Raw genomic sequence first — 13,105 nt, 5'->3', positions numbered from 1 at the left:
TCCTTCTTGGCAACAAGGGCACACTGCTGACTCATATCCAGCTTCTCATCCACTGTAACCCCCAGGTCCTTTTCTGCAGAACTGCCACTTAGCCAACCGGTCCCCAGCCTGTAGCGGTGCCTGGGATTCTTCCGTCCTAAGTGCAGGACTCTGCATGTTTCCTTGTTGAACTTCATCAGATTTCTTTTGGCCCGATCCTCCAATTTGTCTAGGTCACGCTGGACCCTATCCCTGCCCTCCAGCGTATCTATCTCTCCCCCCAGCTTAGTGTCATCTACGAACTTGCTGAGGGTGCCATCCATCCCATCATCCAGCTCATTAATGAAGATGTTGAACAAAATCAGCCTCAGCGCTTGGAAGCTGTGGCAGGACCCAGACGCCCTCTCCTGGTTTCAGAGCCTGGGCTCCAGCTCATCCACACTGCGGTTTCTAAAGCCCCAGCTGTGGGCCTAGGCTGGGACCAAGATGCTGGCTAGACCCCCTCCCTGCCCCCTTCGCCGGCAGCCACGCAAACAGCCTTATGGGAAAAGCGCCCCCGGCCCCCCGAAAAGCGCTAGACCAGAGCTGGGCGTTATGATGATGAATGGGCCCGAGGCTCTGGCCCCTGCCACCAGTGAGCTGCCCTGGCGCCTCGCAGCCCCTGCACTGCCTGGGGCGGGGGGGGGGGTCCGCGGCTCCCCCCGCGCCCCGCTCTCACGGGCGCCAGGGAGCGGGCGGGGGGCGGCGCGCGCCGCGCGCCCCGCAGCAGCAGGGCCCGGGGAAGGCACGCGCAGCCCCCCCTCCCCCCGCGCGTTCCCCGCCCACGCGCTGCGAGCCCCGGGAAAGTCTCTCTCTCCTCCAGGCGCTCTATGGTCTGCGCGCTGGAGCGGGGGGGAGGGGCTCCCGGCCGGGGCGTTCGCTCCTCCCGGCTCCGCTGGGCGAGCAGCAGCCTGCGCGCGGCCGCAGCCGGGATGCGGCGGCTCCCCGGCGGGATCTAAGGTAAGGGGGGGCGAACTCTGCCCTGCCCCCCTGCAGGGCTGCTGCCCTGCAAACTTGCCCGGTGCATTTCCCGTGGGGCGCCTGGCGGACGGGAACAGGAGTGGGGGGTGGGTTGTTCGGGGATGGGGGGGCGATCGGCAGCCCTGCCCTGGCTAGGAGCCTGGCTTGTCTCCCCGTGCTCTGCAGGCGAGCCGCTGCCCGGAGTTGTGCTTGCACGGGTACGGGTTACCCTGTGCACACTCGGTTTTGTGGGGTGCAGCTGGGTGGCTGGTGAATGCTGCGGTGAGGCTAGTTTCATAACCATCGCCCTCGGCTGGGAAGGCAACTGGGAGCCCAAACTTGCCATTTCTGTGTAGCAAGGGGAATAACGTGTGCGAACACACAGCCTCGAGGGGAGGCTGCTTTCAGGAGGGGAAACCATCTGTAACTTGTACTAATGGTCCCTTCCTTGAGGAAACCGAATTCTGTGGAAACTTGTATTCCGAAAACCAGGGAATTTACACACCCTTGTGAGAGGACCGGAGTTATGTAATATTAGTGCTGTGTGGCTTGTGATGCTGCAAGTGCTTTTTTACTACCGTGAGGCACCCATCAATGAGTGTGTTCACAACCATTTCAAGGCACGGCACGGAAAAGAAAACCAATTTCTTTTAATGCTCACTTGCAAGTAGGGGGCTGTTGTGTTTTGAAATAGCTTTATAGTAGACATAGTACATGTATCTACTTTGTTCTTTGGTTAGGTGTATTGTCTACCACATTTTACTCTTTGCTGCATTCTGCAGTTTTTCTACTGTTCATTCAGATATTTGGCCACCAGAGCTCTGCTGTTTCTTTGAATATTGTTTTGATTTAATACATAGAACGTTTGTTGAAGTCAGTTACTTACTATAGGGGAATTCGGTTGTCTAATGTGTGGTTTTAAAGTTATTTCAGTGCTCTCCCTATTTACTAGGGCAATATTTTTTTCAATAAGGGAATTGAATGTTAGTGGAGGTAGGATCAGTCTCCAGAATTACTTGCAAGTATGCTGAGCTACGTCTCTAACCCATTTTGTGATTGGAAGGGTGGCTAAAAATGAGTGGTGGGACTTTTGGTTTGCTTTCCTCGCTAACAGTAGGATTTTGACATGAGGTGATCTTGGCGTAGGGTGTTGTTTCAAAACAGAGTGATCCATGGCAGAAGTAACAAAGGAGAGGAGAGGGCATCATGCAAGAGTCAGAACCTGGAACTGTGCAGTATCTCGGAGCTCTGCCAGTCTTTTGATCAAAACTGCATGAAACCCCATTAGAATACAAGCAAAAGGGAAAGGTGGTGGTACCTTTCTAACATGGGCATCCAACGTGGTTTTCTGTACTGGTGGGTTACTGTTGTAATCTGCTGCATTGTGTGTACCAGATTAATATATTTCCTTACGCTAAACCCGTTGGATCCGACTGCCACATGGAGTAGATACTTTTTTGGAATGTTATCACAGGGGAATACAAAGATCTACTTTCGTGAATATATTTCAGGTTGGGCAGGAGGGAGGGTATGCTGCCTGCCTACCAAGGCATTGTGCTTCTGAAACAGGATTCCTCTGGCCCTCCCATGGGCACTAATGGCACATTTAGTCCTGGCTATGGTGGGATTTTGAGACACCATCCCTAAGGCAAGTCTGTGGGGAGAAGCGGCTCAGGGAGGTTGGGGGTGGGTCTGTGGGGAGAAGCAGCCCAGGGCGGTTGAAGACAGGTCAGTGGGGAGAAACGGCCCAGGGAGGTTGGGGGCGGGTCAGTGGGGAGAAGCAGCCCAGGGAGGTTGGGGGTGAGTCTGTGGGGAGAAGCGGCCCAGGGAGGTTGGAGATTTCAGACAGCTTTGTGGATCTAGTTGTGTTGTGAGCTGTTTGAGGGAATGCTGCTGTTGGGAAAGGTCTCTCCGCTGCCATGGGGAGCATTTGTGTTGGTCTCCCTTCCTGCTCACACCATTTTCAATGGTTTCTTGCCATTCAGCTGCCCTATTGAACAGCCCTCAGTGCTGCAGCTTGTGTATAATGACCCCACCCGTGAAACTCCAGACAGCACCTGGCTGCTTTGTCCTCTGCAAAGCCACCCGGTACAGTGCACCAGGGGTGGGGTCTAGGGAGCTGTCTTCTTCCCCCAACTGGTTAATAAAGCATGTCCGATCTCAGGTACTTATCTGAGCCCATCACCCTGGTGTCTGAGCAGCTCACAGACTTTAATGCATTTATCCTCACGGTAACCTCGTGAGGTCAGGCAGTGTCATTCCTTCCCTTGTACAGATAGGGAGCTGAGGCAGAAGGAAGCCCAGGTTGGATCAGGAATTGAACGCAGCTCTCTTAGCCAGCATCCTGATCAATGAGCCATTCTTCCTCTGTCCTCATCTGTCTCAGCTCCCCCTGGAGACGTACATTTGTAAACGGGTGGGTTGGCAGTAGGGTGACCAGACAGCAAGTGTAAAAAATTGGGATGGGGGATGGGGGGTAATAGGTGCCTATATAAGAAAAAGCCCCCAAAATTGGGACTGTCCCTATAAAATCGGGACATCTGGTCACCCTAGCTGGCAGGCTCCTGAAAGAGTTTCCGGTTGTACCTATTGTTTTTGCCCTTCTCCTGTCTCTGCACTTCTCATTCGAGCCGTTTTTTTTCCAGTGCCCCTCTCCCACTTCCTCCACACTCAGACGCCAGTGTCTGATCTCTCCTGTTAGGAGGAAGGCCGTTCCTGCTGTCAGGATGAGTCCATTGTGAGGCGTGTTGTCGTTCCAGCCCCAGATGTATGTGGTTCTATGTAACCCCTGCGCCTGGTGTCATTGATGGGGCCAGTTATATAGTGTTTGCTACCTTGGAAAACATGAAATGTTTCCCGGGGAGGTGACCCTACTCATTTGAGGGGTTCCTGCCTACTCGCTGCTGGCTCAGGGGTCCCTGGTATGAATGTGGGGACTCCAGGATAGTGGGGTGGGGAACGGGACAGCAATGGACCAGCATGAGACACAGCCTGCATCTGCACTGCCAGAGTCTATCCCCTGTCACTTTATGCCCAGGTCTACATTAATGTGGGGGTCAACCTAAAATACGCCACTTCAGCTATGCTATTCGCGTAGCTGAAGTGGCGTATCTTAGGTCGACTTACCTGGCCGTGAGGATGGCGACGAGTCGACTGCTGCTGCTCCCCAGTCGACTCCGCTTCCGCCTCTCGCAAGCTGGAATTCTGGAGTCAACGCGGAGCGCGATTGAGGATCAATTTTATCGCGTCTACACTAGACACGATAAATTGACCCCCGATAGATTGATCACTACTCACCGATCCGGGTTCTAGAGATGGGGGTGAAGAACAGATTGATGGGCCAGGTTTCTGTGGGACTGTTTCTGACTGGGCGAAGACTCTGGAGGCCCCTGAGCTGCTGGCAATGGCTGAGGATGGAGCTGTGCACCCTAAGGAGGAGGATAGCATTGTGGGGGGTGGTAGGTCCATTGCCTGGAGCTCCCAAGAGCCCTGTCTTACCCTGGCACGGGGAGTTCTCGAGCCACCGATCTTGCACGCTGTGGTGATGATGCTGGGTCCCGGCCTGGAGCTGTATCGCCTGCTCCCTTGGGACAATTGGTATGCGAGCTGCTTCCATTGAATCTCCCTCCTTCAGGAATGAGGAGACTGTTCTAGCGATGGCTCGATGTTCTCCTGGGCTGGTGGAGTCTGGGAGAGAAGCCGAGGACAATGAAGATCTCTGGGATGCCGCCCTGGTTCCGGATGTCCCCACCAATAAGCAGATAGGAAGGTTGGGTACAGGGTGAAGGGGATCGGTGCTTTTTGGCTGGCACTAAAGGGAGGTGTGCACAGACCCACTGCCCTCTGGAAGAATTGCTCCTGTGTGTGTGTGGGGGGGGCAGATTGTGACCCCAGAAGCTTGGGACTGTGTCTGATTGTGACTGTGGTTGTCAAAAGCATTTCTCTGGTGAGAGCTGGGAGGCTCCCTTTGCGCACTGGGAAGAGACTGAACACATGTGTGGTGTCTAATGCCTTTTACCCCGAAGTCCAACTCCTCTAAAAGTCACTCGTGTCCCTGATGATGGTGTATGCTGCCTAGTGCTCCTCCTGTTTAGTCAAGCTGCATTTTGCTGCTGCTGATGGACGTCTATGACGGATGTCTGTGAAATCTTTTAGAACCTGGGCTGGTATTATCTTCTGTCTCAGTTTGGTGGATTCATCCCATGAATACCTCTAATCATCAGAGCTGTGAAAAGTAAATTGACCTTTACAAACCCCCTACACCTGCATCCTCTGAAGAAATGAGATTTTTAATTGAAGATTTCACAGGCAAAAGAAGATTTGTTATAATGAAACAGAGCTATAAAGCTGCCACACAGTCCCCTCCCCCTGGTATCAGTCATCTCATAGACCTTACGGCCAGAAGGGACCATCCAGCAGCAGTGAGATGCACAAGGTGGTCCTTTTTTTTTACTGCATTTAGTACTGTGGGGTATCTGTGGTGATTTGATTATATTTAGCTACAAGGACACCATCAATTTAAAAATCACATTTCTGTCTGACTGTTATTTTTATTTATTTATTTGCCTACAAGTGCAGCTCAGCTGACTGTAGCTTAAAGAGAGCAAAGGGGGGAAAAGTCTAGTGTTGGTTTGTTTTTTAATTTGTTTACCCCCCCTGTGGCTTCCGCAGTGCCTTGTGTAAAATCAGCATCATTGTTTCCCCCTCTGTAGTAAGCCTCCTCTGTTGATGTGCGTCTTTCACAAAAGCAATCAGGGAAATAGAAAACCTTGACCAATTACTGCAAACCCCATAAATGGGCCAGGGACTCAGGGCAGGGTGAATCTGACTTTTAATTTCATTTTTGAAACTGAGTTGATTATAAATTGGTGCTGCCCCCTTTAGTTCAAAAAAACATGGCCCTGATTCAGGAAAGCAGCTCTATTCAGGAAAGTGCGTAAGTACCTGTTTTAACACCACGGACTTAAATAGAAATGGACTTCAGGCCAGGTGTACGTGCTTTCCTGAATCAGCAGTAGCTGCATATTAAGGGCTTCAGGTTGGCATATGCAGTGATCTCCGTGCACTCTTTGATCACTCCAAACCATTTTGGGGACTGCGTGGGCTGGTGAGGAAATTCTGGGTTCAGATACTGGCCTGGGCTCCGTGCCTCACTTCCCCAATCTGTTAGAGGTGGAAGATAATTGTTAGCACACTTCACAAGTCTGGGTGCGAGGATCAACTCATGTTTGTACAGTAACTAGGACAGGGGTGGGCAAACTTTTTGGCCCAGGGGCCACATCTGGGTATGGAAATTGTGTGGTGGGCCATGAATGATCATGAAATTGGGGGTGGGGGTGAGGACTCAGGCTGGGGGTGCAGGCTCTGGGGTGGGGTCAGAAATGAGGAGTCCAGGGTGCAGGAGAGGGCTCTGGGCTGGGGCAGGGGTGTGTGTGTGGGGGGGGTGAGGGCTCTGGCTGGGGTCCGGGCTCAGGTGCAGGAGTTTAGGACCAAAGAGTTCGGATGGCAGGAGGGGGATTAGGGCTGAGACAAGGGTTTGGGGCACAGGAGGGGTCAGGGGTGAAGTCTCTGGGCGGCTCGTACCTCAAGCAGCGGCATGTCCCTGCTCTGGCTCCTACGCGGAAGTGTGGCCAGGCAGCTCTGCACGCTGCCCCAGCTGCAGGTGCTGCCCCTGCAATTCTCATTGGCCCCATTTGCTGGCCAATGGGAGCTGCGGGGGTGGCGCTTTGGGCAGGGGCAGCGTGTGGAGCCCCCGGCTGTCCCTACGCATAGGAACTGGAGGGGGGACGTGCCTCTGCTTCCAGGAGCCGTGCACAGCAAGCCCCTGACCGCGCTACCTGGCAGGAGCTCGAGGGCCGGATTAAAATGTCTGAAGGGCTGGATGTGGCCCCCGGGCTGTAGTTAGCCCACCCCTGAACTAGGACATATAAAGTGCTATACAAGAGCTTATAGGTGATCTTTGTTGTTGTTGTTTTGTAAATAATAATACTTGATCCTTACCGGGCTCCATCCATAATCTCCAGTCTAAACAGATAAGGTGGACAATACAAAGAAGTAGGGCAGGGATTGGCAACCTTTCAGAAGTGCTGTGCCGAGTCTTCATTTATTCACTCTGATTTAAGGTGTCGCGTGCCAGTAATACATTAGAATGTTTTTAGAAGGTCTCTTTCTATAAGTCTATAATATAGAACTAAACTATTGTTGTATGTAAAGTAAATAAGGTTTTTAAAATGTTTAAGAAGCTTCATTTAAAATTAAATTAAAATGCAAATCTCCCCGGATCAGTGGCCAGGACCCGGGCAGCGTGAGTGCCACTGAAAATCAGCTCGTGTGCCACCTTCGGCACGCGTGCCATAGGTTGCCTACCCCTGAAGTAGGGCATCAGATTTTGCCACTATTACTTTATTCTCTGAGATGTGGGGAAGCTACTCTGTAACTATAATGGATAGTAGCTGAATAACAGGGAGCTCAGGACTAATAAATGTCCCATATAAAGCCCTGGGTAGAACGCTCCTCCTTTAACTATTGTACTTTGATAGCTATTTTATTGTGACGGCCATGATTAAGACTATCAGAAACAAAAGATTGTAAGAATTCCAGGACCACATAGCCTTCAGTCATAAATGAGGGCCCCAAAGACTTCTTCCTGAATGACCTGGGGAATCGATTTCAGAACCTCCTGCTGCATATAAAGAAGTAATCAGTAGTTTTGTTAATGCTAAAGCTTATTAGGTGACTTAGACCCAGAATTTCAATTTTGTGTAAGAAATAGAAAATAAAACATGATTCTAAGCATTTTTAATAAAAATTTAATGCAGTTTCAATGCAAATTTGTGTTTGTTTTGCAACATACCCTAGTAGGACTTGCACCGTTGTCCTAACACAAAACCAGGAAATGAAACTGACTAGAAAGAAAAGTGAAATTTATTCAGTTTGGACACAGACAATAATCAAATTCAGGATTGTAAATAACTAGGGCTAGTAAATAACTAGGGCTGTTGATTAATCACAGTTAACTCGTGATTAACTAAAAAAATTTAATCGTGATTAATCACAGTTTTAATCGCAAGTGACATTAATATTTTTGGATGTTTTTCTACATTTTCAAATATATGCAGAATAGAAAGTATACAGTGCTAACTTTATATTATTATTTTTATTACAAATATTTGCATTGTAAAAAGATAAACAAAAGAAATAATATTTTTCAATTCACGTCATATAAGTACTGTGGTGCAATCTCTGTATTGTGAAAGTGCAATTTACATATGTAGATTTTTTTTTGTTACATAACTGCACTCAAAACCATAACAATGTAAAACTTTAGCGCCTACAAGTCCACTCAGTCCTACTTTTTGTTCAGCCAATTGCGAAGACAAACAAGTTTGTTTACATTTACAGGACATAATGCTGCCTGTTTATTATTTACAATGTCATCTGAAAGTGAGAACAGACATTCGCATAGGACTTTTGTAGCTGGCATTGCAAAGTATTTACATGCCAGATACGCTAAACATTCGTATGCCCCTTCATGCTTCGGCCACCATTCCAGAGGACATGCTTCCACACTGATCACGCTCATTAAAAAATAATGTGTTCATTAAATTTGTGACTAAACTCTTTGGGGGAGAATTGTATGTTTTCTGCTCTGTTTTACCCACATTTTGCCATATATTTCATGTTATAGCAGTCTCGAATGATGACCCAGCAAGTGTTTGTTTTAAGAACACTTTCACTGCAGATTTGACAAAACACAAAGAAGGTACCAATGTGAGATTTCTAAAGATAGCTATGACACTCGACCCAAGGTGTAAGAATCTGAGGTGCCTTCCAAAATCTGAGAGGGATGAGGTGTGGAGCATGCTATCAGAAGTCTTAAAGGAACAACACTCCAATGTGGAAACTATAGAAGCCGAACCACCAAAAAAGAAAATCAACCTTCTGCTGGTGGCATCTGACTCAGATGATGAAAATGAACATGCATTGGTCTGCACTGCTTTGGATCATTATTGAGCAGAACCCATCATCGGCATGGACACGTCCTTTGGAATGTTTGTTGAAGGGCATTTGGCATGTAAATATCTTATGGTGCTGGCTACAACAGTGCCATGTGAACACCTGTTCTCACTTTCAGGTGACATTGTAAACAAGAAGTGGGCAGCATTATCACCTGCAAATGTAAACAAACTTGTATGTCTGAGCGATTGGCTGAATAAAAAGAAGTAAGACTGAGTGGAGTTGTAGGCTCTAAATTTTTACATTGTTTTATTTTTGAATATAGGATTTTTTTACATAATTCTACATTTGTAAGTTCAACTTTCATGATAAAGAGATTGCACTACAGTGCCAGTAATGGAATTGAAAAATATTATTTCTTTTGTTTTTTATGGTGTAAATATTTGTAATAAAAATAAATATAAAGTGAGCACTGTACACTTTGTATTCTGTGTTGTAATTGAAATCAATATATTTGAAAATGTAGAAAACATCAAAAAATATTGAAATAAATGGTATTCTATTATTGTTTAACAGTGCGATTAATCGCGATTCATTTTTTAATCTCTTGATAGCCCTATAAATAACCAGTGTAAATGGTGAAAAGTAAATTAGATTTCCCAAGTATTATTTTGAATAATCTAGATTTCTAGTAATAGGGAAGTAATTTGAGGTTTTTTTTTTTCTGATTCATACATCATCACAAGTCATAAAAATTCTGCAGCCAATGACTTTAGTCTAACTAAAGTCACTGGGTGCAATCTGATATCCTGTCATCCACAGAAAGATGAGCTAGTGGTTCTTTCTGACTTCAAACTTTATGAAACATCACTTGATTTTTCAAATAGCATGTTGCCCTCATGACTCAGCTGGTAAAGGGTGATTACATTCAAATGAGTAGGTCATTGGCAATGAGTAAATACCAAACCATATGATGATGTGTTTAGAGCCACTGACCAGAACCACCACACCGTGTTTAAGGCTGTGTGGTCTGGTAGACTGAGCACTGGACTGGGCCTCAGGGCATCTGGGTTCTGTGCCTGCTCTGTCAAAATCCTTCTCCCGGATGTTGGGCAAACCACTTCTGCTCTCTGCCCTTTGCTTGTCTTGTCTACTTACCTTGTAAGTTCTCTGGGGGCAGGTGCTGTCTTTTACTGTGTTTGTGCAGCTCCTAGTACACTGGGGGCTTGATCTCAGCTGGGGTTTCTAGACACTTCTGTAATATACATCATTAATTCAACACCGTTGCTCTGCAATAAGGAGAGCATGGGTGGAAGATTCAGAAACCCTGTTTTTCATTATAGATTTATTTCCTGGTCACCAGTAATGACATTTTCAGCCACAGAGATAATATTAACAGGACAGGGTTTTTTTTTGCCATTTTCATGCTTGCTGAGAATAAACATTTGTGGGTTGAGAGCTATGGATAGTACAGCGTTATGAAATTGTTGTGAGGATTGTGCTTGCAAGTCTCCAGTGGAAGAGAGATGCATTGAGGCTTGCAATTTAAGGTAGAAAGTCAGGGTGAAATCCTGGCCCTATTGAAATCAATGGGAGTTTTGCCACTGACTTGAGTGGAGTTAAGATTTGAGCCAGCCAGCCAGCCCTATCTCATAGAACTGGAAGGGACCCTGAAAGGTTGTTGAGTCTAGTCCCCTGCCTTCACTAGGCAGGACCAAGTACTGATTTTGCCCTAGATCCCCAAGCGGCCCCCTCAAGGATTGAACTCACAACCCTGGGTTTAGCAGGTCAATGCTCAAACCACTGAGCTATCCCTCCCCTCTTATGTTCCTTTTGCACCCAGCCCTCCCATTGGAGCAATGCAGGGTTGGGCCCAGGGGAGAAGGAGAACAATATTTAACAAATATAACAATGACCAAAAATAGAGAGAAATTATCTTAAATCTCTTGTGGAGACAGATTTGACATAATGCCTGGCCCCACTAATCCTTGAATGCGGATCTAAGTGTGCAACAGTTAACTACTGTCCCTGTTTCTTTGTAACATTTGTGGGCTGTAAAGAGAAACTTCTGTATGTGTCCTGGGCATGGTCCAAACCCCAGTGAAATCACTGGAAAGGTGAATATGGGATGGTGCAAGATGTACTGGGCACATCACGATGGAAGAAATGTAATCCTCTGGGTTAGCTTCACCCAGCTGCCTCTTTATCATAACAGAGAACCTGTGCGCATAGCTCAGCTGAGAATGCATCCTAAATCCCGTTCCCCAGGGTTCTTCATGGCTAATCTCTCATCTACTGATCAGGCCACAAATGTTCCATCACATTTAGAAGTGCCTCTTTTACAGGCTTGTTATGTTAATTAAAGTCTGTTTCAGCTCAGAAGCCGGATTTCCCTGTCTCAGATCATGGAATCCAAACCGATGAAAGAATTACTCATTTTGTGAAATATGAAGCAGTGCAGTTTTAAATTGTTTGAAGGACTGACTCCCCTCCACCCCACCCCCGAAAAAAATACTGAGCTGATGAAATCAGCCTGCGGAGAATCTCCAAGCCCTCCTCGTTAGCCCTGTGTCCCAAATGAAGAATGAGAAGCAGAGGCAAAAGCTCCAGAACTTCATCAGCCATTGCTGGCCCCACTTCTCCTGGGCTTGGCGTAGGGGTATCCAGCTGTACAGAATCAGGAAGCTGGCTATGACTGTCATGGCTGGGGTGGATTCTCAGTAAATCCAAAAGGCCATGATGGGTTCTCCAAAGGCAAGGCCTGAAGCTGTCGTTTGAGCGGCTAGGGGATCAGGCCCCAGAAAGGGAACATCAGTCTCATAAACCATAATTCCTCATTTAATACAGTTGCCTGTTGAGAAGCCTACCTTTGGCATACGCCTTGGCAAGTTCACCTTAGTGCACAGTTCTGCTGTGCCACGGGATTGTGGTTTGTTTGTGAGGTTCCCTGTCTGTTTTGTGTCCGTGATGCTAGGCTTGCAGGCATCTTACATTCTGAGGTCAGGCTGGGTCCTTTTCTCTTTGCACTTTAACTCTAGTAATAAAGGGACTTGAGAAAGGCCAGATGCTACCCAGGCCTGTACCCACTCTTGTCTTCAAAGCGAGCCCTTACTGCCGTGGTTCTCAACTGCGGCCCCTGGGCCACTTGCAGCCCAATCAGCACACAGCTGTGGCCCATGTGACTCCTCAGGGCCAGGTAGTAGATGTATTGTTTGGATGTGACCCACATAACGCATAGAGAGCTGCAAATGCGGCCCACAGTGGTAAATAGGTTGAGAACCACTGCCCTACTGGTACCAGCGCAGCCCCACTGCATCTGCAACTGAGTCACTGATTAGAACCGAACGACCTGTTTTGGGGATGATGCACAAGCCGGACTAGAATCCGGCTCATAGACCCATAGCTGCGTTAGGACCCTCAGGCCTCGAAAAGCAGCAAAAGCTTATTTTTGTCACTGGAGCCAGCACGTCTGACTCTCGGTGCACACCAGAAGATCTGTCCGGTCAGATGGTGTCATTTCACGTCGTCACTTTGCAGAGTGCAGCTGCACTTCACGCCAACGATTCAATGTTCTCCTGATAAATACACTCTCGACAAGCCCTGGATTTCACTCCTTCCTTCAGTTGTCAGCTGTGACCTTCTGCAGACAGCGCCTTTCAGACAGAGATTTTCCTGCTTCCCTAAACCCAAACACCTTTCATTTCTGAGTGTGATATGCAGTGTTACCTCTTCCTCTGGTTGATTTATTTTACAGCACAGGGGATTATTGTGCTGGCAGGATCTATAGATCCAGATAGCCCTTTTTATCCCCCATCCCGCTTTCTTGGGAGTCCTGAAGCTGCAGGATAGAAATGAAAAGCAATGCTTACCACCCTGGGCATCCTAGAGTGACCGAGGTGCATTTAATGAGTGTTACAGGCTACAAGGCTAAAATCCAGCCCTGTTTGTGCTGAGATTCTAAAAGCTGCCTGGATGTAACAGGACAGAATCACGCATCTCACACATCTCAAGAGCCGTCAAGCCACACAGCTGCATAGCAGAGCCTTTAACCAGCCAGTAATTACTGTCTGCTTGCTAAAGAGGGATAACGGAAGCGTGTTCTGTGCTTCCAGAACCCCTATAGGTCTCGGAGTAGCAGGGATTTATTTTTTAAATCTTGGGAGGGTTAAAT

At 47.8% G+C, this 13,105-nt stretch overlaps 1 protein-coding gene across 3 annotated transcripts in view; it reads left to right on the top strand.

Annotated features, from left to right (window-relative positions):
* Positions 1 to 877: 877 nt before the first annotated feature.
* The window catches only part of FBXO10 (F-box protein 10), a 58,279-nt gene continuing 46,051 nt past the window's right edge, over positions 878 to 13,105 (top strand). For 2 of the 3 annotated variants that reach the window (XM_039542938.1, XM_039542935.1), the window contains exon 1: positions 878 to 978. The gene's annotated coding sequence lies outside the window, so the exon portion shown is untranslated. Of the gene's footprint in view, positions 979 to 1,189; positions 1,197 to 13,105 lie in introns of those variants that run through there. The other variant, XM_039542937.1, reaches the window with a different exon arrangement.

Source organism: Mauremys reevesii, linkage group 6 (genome assembly GCF_016161935.1).
Source record: "Mauremys reevesii isolate NIE-2019 linkage group 6, ASM1616193v1, whole genome shotgun sequence".
Classification (NCBI taxonomy): Eukaryota; Metazoa; Chordata; order Testudines; family Geoemydidae; genus Mauremys; species Mauremys reevesii.
The sequence above is the reverse complement of the archived record's forward strand: the minus strand, read 5'-3'. Positions and strand labels throughout refer to the sequence as shown.